This window comes from Schistocerca piceifrons, chromosome 3, assembly GCF_021461385.2.
Source record: "Schistocerca piceifrons isolate TAMUIC-IGC-003096 chromosome 3, iqSchPice1.1, whole genome shotgun sequence".
Classification (NCBI taxonomy): Eukaryota; Metazoa; Arthropoda; class Insecta; order Orthoptera; family Acrididae; genus Schistocerca; species Schistocerca piceifrons.
The window spans coordinates 466,952,548-466,959,233 of record NC_060140.1 but is presented as its reverse complement, the minus strand read 5'-3'; the positions used below and the strand labels follow the sequence as shown (position 1 = coordinate 466,959,233).

General features: G+C 44.1%; 1 non-coding gene across 1 annotated transcript; it reads right to left on the bottom strand.

Moving 5' to 3' along the window:
* Positions 1-5,032: 5,032 nt before the first annotated feature.
* Trnas-cga lies at positions 5,033-5,107 on the bottom strand. Its single transcript has one exon. It is a non-coding gene; the product is annotated as a tRNA-Ser (tRNA).
* Positions 5,108-6,686: the final 1,579 nt, after the last annotated feature.

Below are 6,686 nucleotides of genomic sequence, written 5' to 3'. Positions count from 1 at the left end.
TAGCCTACAAATGAAGGAAATGACAGGTGTGATGTTTCCCAGTACCCCGTCCTCAGTTACCAATAGAAGTATCTGCACCTAAGCTCGTTACACCCTATGTATATATACGCTACGATTGGTGAACTAGTCTGAGAACTGCCGACATTTGAATACCTTCAGAATCACCATCTCTCTCACGAACTTTAGTAACAGATACTTTAAGGACGATTGCACCATGCTGGTACTTCGTAGCCCTCTGTCTATGACCAGAAGGAGGACGCTACGGAGATATTCAATGATTGTGTTATCGACTGATTTCACGAATGATGTGCTGTGAGACCTGACAAAAGTGAACGGCGATTGCCAACTACAGTGCCGCATTTGTATTGGAGAACAAATAAAGCTATAAAAACTCTTGTAATTGATTTCTTTTACAAGCAAAACTGCCACAGTGTCAAGCAGTGTTGATATTTATAGTCCTGCAAGCGGTTCTCCCTTCACTTGAAACGCATCTCGAGATGATGTTAGGTAACTGACTTCAAGTGAGGTTATATGTTGATTTTTGCGTTTCCTCTTTCATGTGTGCCCACGTGGAGAGATAAGATAATCGTCAGGTCATAAACGTCTTTGGGGTGGTGCAGTTGTTGTCCGCAGCAGGAAATTCCTTTATAAACAGATATTTATACAACCGTTAACGAAAAATGGCCGCTTCTGTAACCCTACCTTATACTTGTTTCTGCTGAGCCTAGACCGTTACTTTAATAGAGAGATATTATTGTCATAACAGTCATCTCGCCCGCCAGCTACAGTACGTAACGCAGTCCGCTTGGTTTCATGGTTTTAAGTAGCACCATACATTATTTATATTTTCGTCCAGTATCTTTTAAAGTCTATAAGATTCTCATTTGAGTAAAATATATCTGAGGTGCCGGGTCATTTTCACTTGCAACCTGGGAAGGTGAAAACAACGGAAATCGAGAAGTGCGCTCGCTTTTGTAGCGCCTGTGGCCTACGTCATTGAGAAACCACTATTTAAATGATGTAATCAGTTTGGAGTGACAGTAACAAGTTGTAAACAATTCGTTTGATTGCACTATTAGTTATGAATATAGGATACCACACGAGGAATGGTCAGTACTCAGGGATATGACAGGAACGATCATTCGAAGCAACATGGTCTGGTAAATATGGGCACTGAAATACATAGCTTAAGAGCTAAGAACACTTAATCATCTTAGATATTGTGAAATAAATTTCTTCTAATGAAAGACCTTCGCTTTCGGTATTTTGGGAGGACGTAGTATGGGCCAAAACAAGAAAAAATGTTTGGTTATCATGGGCTCTGAAGTACAAACCTTAAGAGCTATGAGAGCTTGTTCATGTTCGCTACTGTGAAACACACCTCTTCAACAAATGATCTTAGATGGTTCTAATGGCTCTGAGCACTATGGGACTTAACATCTATGGTCATCAGCTCCCTAGAACTTAGAACTACTTAAACCTAACTAACCTAAGGACATCACACAACACCCAGTCATCACGAGGCAGAGAAAATACCTGAACCCGCCGGGAATCTAACCCGGGCGCGACAAGCGAGAACGCTACCGCACGACCACGAGCTGCGGACGAGTGATCTTCGATCTTAAGGTATGTATTTGATGGGTGATGTTTGCTAGCTGTTTCTTCTTCTTTTGGTCCACACTACGAGGGTTGCCCAGAAAGTAAAGCATCGCATTTTTTTTCTCAGCCGAAAACAATGTTACGAATGCGAAACTTCATCTATGTATTATTTGAAGTCTCCTGAGTGAGAGCGTCAAGTTTGTCACTTCCGACACATAGTGTAACTGCAGGACAGTTTGAAAATGGCGTCTGTAGGTGATATACGTAGCAAGGAACGTACCGTCATTGAATTTCTCGCTGCAGAGAAAGAAACTGTAGGAAATATTCACAAACGCTTCTGCAAAGTCTATGGAGCATCTGCCGTCGACAGAAGTACAGTTAGTCGCTGGGCACGGAGGGGAGGTTATCAAAAGGCGTTTCAGCGGAGTTCAACGATTTTTAGCGGTCGGGGAGACCATCCATGGCTGTCACACTCGACATATTGCAGCGAACTGTCATTCGCGAGGACAGACGCATTACGACTCGGCAGTCGGCGCTGCATCTGTCAATCGGCCAAGGAAGTGTGGACGCAATTATCCGTACTACTGAATAATCAAATGTATGTGTAAGATGGGGCGCGCGGTGTCCAATGGTGGATCACAAATCGTACAGAAAAAACATTTGTCTTGATTTGTTGAAGCGTTTTGAAGCCGAGGGGGAGGCCTTCTTGTCCCAGATTGTGACTGATGATGAAACCACAGTTCACCAATTTGAGTCCGAAACAAAACGACAGTCGACGGAATGGCGCCATTTCCACTCTACGCAGAAGAAAAAATTCAAAGCAACTGCTTCCACCGGTAAGGTCTTGATCACAATGTTCTGGGACTGTGAGGGTGTGATTCTCATTGATGTGATGCCAAGAGGCGGTACCATTAAGTCAGTAATATATATCAACACACGGACAAAACTCAAGTCGCGCTTCCGACGACTTCGGTGCCACAGCAACCCAGAAGATGTTTAGCTGCAACACAATAACGCTCGGCCTCTCACAAGTCTGAGGACTGCTGAATACATCGCAAGACGCGGTTGGATAGTGTTATCCCATCCACCTTACAGCCCTGACCTAGCCACCTCGGATTTCCACTTGTTTGGGCCATTAAAGGATGTCATTCGCGGAAGACATTTTGAGGACGATGAGGTGGTGATTCACACAGTGTAGCACTGGGTCTGCCACCAGGATGAGGATTGGTACCGACAGGGCATACACGCCCTTATTTCGCGCTGGAGGAAGACCATAGAACGGTATGGAGATCACGTGAAAAACTAGGGTGTGTACGTAAAACGCCATTTTTTCGTGCGTGTAATTCTCATTATGTTCTATAAAGAACTATTGAAAAAAAAAGTGGTGCATTACTTTCTTGGCAATTCTCGTGCCTCGTCTCATCATGTAAACGTGAATCTAACAATTAATTCAATTCAGCCCACACTGCTGCGAATTAACTCCATTAACCCCACTTTCTCAAAATTCTATCGTGCTTCACTCTAAGACGTGTAAATTACTCTTCTTCAAAATGTCAGTCTTCATACACTACACCTTATATCTTCCACAGTAGTGCTGAGATCTCGTCAGCTTAGGTGATTTCAACATGACAGCCGCCGGCACACAGCTGCAGTTTGACAACAGAAGATTGATTGCGGCAGTGCCATTCCATGGGCACCGTGGTCATCGGAGAAGACACCAACTGACTTATTCTTGTGGGAACATGTACAGAGACTAGTTTACGATACCGTCATGTTTGCTAGGATTGTCACAGATACGGAAGTAGTACACCAGTCTGCTGGGATTCATGAGCGTGTAAGACTGCCGCTGGCGCTTCACTGGACACTCTTGCCGTCGTCATAGTGGTCGGCATTTTGTGCAATTTCTGAAAGGGTACAGTGTATTTGTTATCTATTGTACCGTACGCTGGCAAACCAGACTGGAAAGACTGTGACAAAAGTGTACGTGTTTTATCTGAGGCATGTTGCATTGTTCGTTGTTTCGTGTTGCACGTTTTGGTAAATGCATATTAAAGGCTGTTCTTATGTTCTAAAGATATTTTCAATGAAAATAAGGTATGGTAGTATCAAACTGAATACATCAGAAGGCGTCTTTTTGAAGTAATTACATTTTAAAAAAGTAAATAAATTAGGATACTTTTTTAAAGTAAGTATCGTTCTGAAAGAAAACTGAAACAAGTAAGCTCGTTTTAATACTTTTATTTCCGCGTGAATTCGTGTACTTTCATCTACTTTTCTACATAATTCGCAACAGTATTATGGCATTTATAATAGCGTAGAACCAACTTTTGAATATCATCCTCGTAGAAATCTGCCGTTGATTAGGTAGCAATTGCATAAAACACACTCGAGGAAACTGTTCACATAAAGTCGAAATCGTAAAGCATCTCTTCTCTCTCACTTTTTCGTCAACTTTCTGCACCAAATCTTCACTAAGGGCTAAAGGTCGCGCACTTCGTTCCTCGTCATGCACATTAGAACTGCGAATTTCAGTAGCTGTCATATATTTGTGTACCATCCTGTCGCTCATAATGTTTTCTCAACATGCTTCGACGGATCTGGCGATGCATTTCAAGCGCTCTCACGCCTTTGGCACTAATAAAACGAATCACAGCTCGCATATTACAGTCAGCGGGACTCTCAGTGGAGGAGGCATTTCAGATACACACCAACAAACGTAAACACGTCTAATACTGGAGGAAATTATGTAGAAAAGTGCAGGCTTTCATGTAAAAATAAAATTGATAAGAAAATTCTACTTGTTTTATTTTTATTGGAAAACGGTACATACGTAAAAAACAATTTTCGTATAGTTGTAATTATCCTGTAGCAAGCCACTGGAGAGCACGTGGGCCACTTGTCACTCAGAAAGTATCCCCGTACAATCTCTAAAATTTTGTCGGTGGAGTTCGAGTTCACCCAGAATATGAAACTTCCACCGGTTTAGTAAGGAATTACTTTTAGAGTGACAGGTAACTGAAAGATGAATTAGACAAAATTTCTAGTTGTGATGAATGGCAGTTAACTTTAAATGCAACAAACTATAAGTCGGTGCAGCTGAGTACGAAAAATAATTCCGTAATGTTCGAATACAGCATTAGTATCGTGCCACTTGACACAGTCAGGTCAACCAATATCTAGGTATAACGTTGGAAAGGGCTATGAAATGGAACAAGCATAGAAGGACTGTAGTTGGGAAGGCGAATGGTCACTTCGGTTGATCGGAAGAGTTATAGGAAAGTGTGGTTCATCTGTAAAGCAGACGGCATAAGAACAGTGGGGCGTCCCATCCTTGAGTACTGCTTGTGATTCCCACCAGGTCTGACTGAAAGAAGACATCGAAGCAATTCAGAGGCGGGCTGCTACATTGAAACTTCCTGGCAGCTTAAGACTGTGTGTTGGACCGAGACTCGAACTCGGGACCTTTGCCTTTCGCGGGCAAGTGCTCTACCAACTGAGCTACCCAAGCACGACTCACGATCCGTCCTCACAATTTTACTTCCGCCAGTACCTAGACTCCTACCTTCCAAACTTCACAGAAGTTCTCCTGCGGAAGGTACGAGACGAGGTACTGGCGGAAGTAAAATTGTGAGGACAGGTCGTGAGTCGTGCTTGAGTAGCTCATGGTGGAGCACTTGCCCGGGAAAGGCAAAGGTCCCGAGTTCGAGTCTCGTTCCGGCACACAGTCTTAAGCTGCCAGGAGGTTTCAAAATCAGCACACACTCCGCTGCGGAGTGGAAATTTCATTCTGGGCTGCTAGATTAATTACCAGTAGGTTCGATCAACACGCGAGTGTTACGGAGATGCTGCGGGAACGCAAATGGGAATTTCTGAAGGGAAGACGATGTTCTTTTCGAGGAACATTGCTGAGAAAATTTAGAGAACCGGCAATCGAACCTGACTGGAGAAGGATTCTATTGCTGCCAACATAAATTTCGAATAAGGACCTCGAAAATAAGAGAAATTAGGGCTCGTGCCCAAGCATATATACTACTGGCCATTAAATTTCCTACACCAAGAAGAAAGGCAGATGATAAACGGGAATTCATTGGACAAATATATTATACTAGAGCTGACATGTGATTACATTTTCTCGCAATATGGGTGTATAGATCCTGAAAAATCAGTACCCAGAACAACCACCTCTGGCCATAATAACGGCCTTGATACACCTGGGCATTCAGTCAAACAGAGCGTGGATGGCGTGTACAGGTACAACTGCCCAAGCAGCTTCAACACGATACCACAGTTCATCAAGAGTAGTGACTGGCGTATTGTGACGAGCCAGTTGCCCGGCCACAATTGACTAGACGTTTTCAGTTGGTGAGAGATCTGGAGAATGAGCTGACCAGGGCAGCAGTCGAACATTTTCTGTATCCAGAAAGGCCCGTACAAGACCTGCAACATGCGGTCGTGCATTATCCTGCTGAAATGTAGGGTTTCGCAGGGATGGAATTAAGGGTAGAGCCACGGGTCGTAACACATCTGAAATGTAACGTCCACTGTTCAAAGTGCCGTCAATGCGAACAAGAGGTGACCGAGACGTGTAACCAATGGCACCCCATATCATCACGCCGGGTGATACACCAGTATGGCGATGACGAATACACGCTTTCAGTGTGCGCTGACCACGATGTCGCCACACACGGATGCAACCATCATGATGCTGTAAACAGAACCTGGATTGATCCGAAAAAATGGCGTTTTAACGTTCGTGCACCCAGGTTCGTCGTTGAGTACACCATCGCAGGCGCTCCTGTCTATGATGCAGCGTCAAGGTTAACCGCAGCCATGGTCTCCGAGCTGATTGTTCACGCTGCTGCAAACGTTGTCGAACTGTTCGTGCAGATGGTTGTTGTCTTGTAAACGTCCCCATCTGTTGACTCAGAGATCGAGACGTGGCTGCACGATCCGTTCCAGCCATGCGGATAAGATGCCTGTCATCTCGACTGCTAGTGATACGAGGCCGTTGGGATCCAGCACGGCGTTCCATATTACCCTCCTGAACCCACCGATTCCATATTCTGCTAACAGTCATTGGATATCGA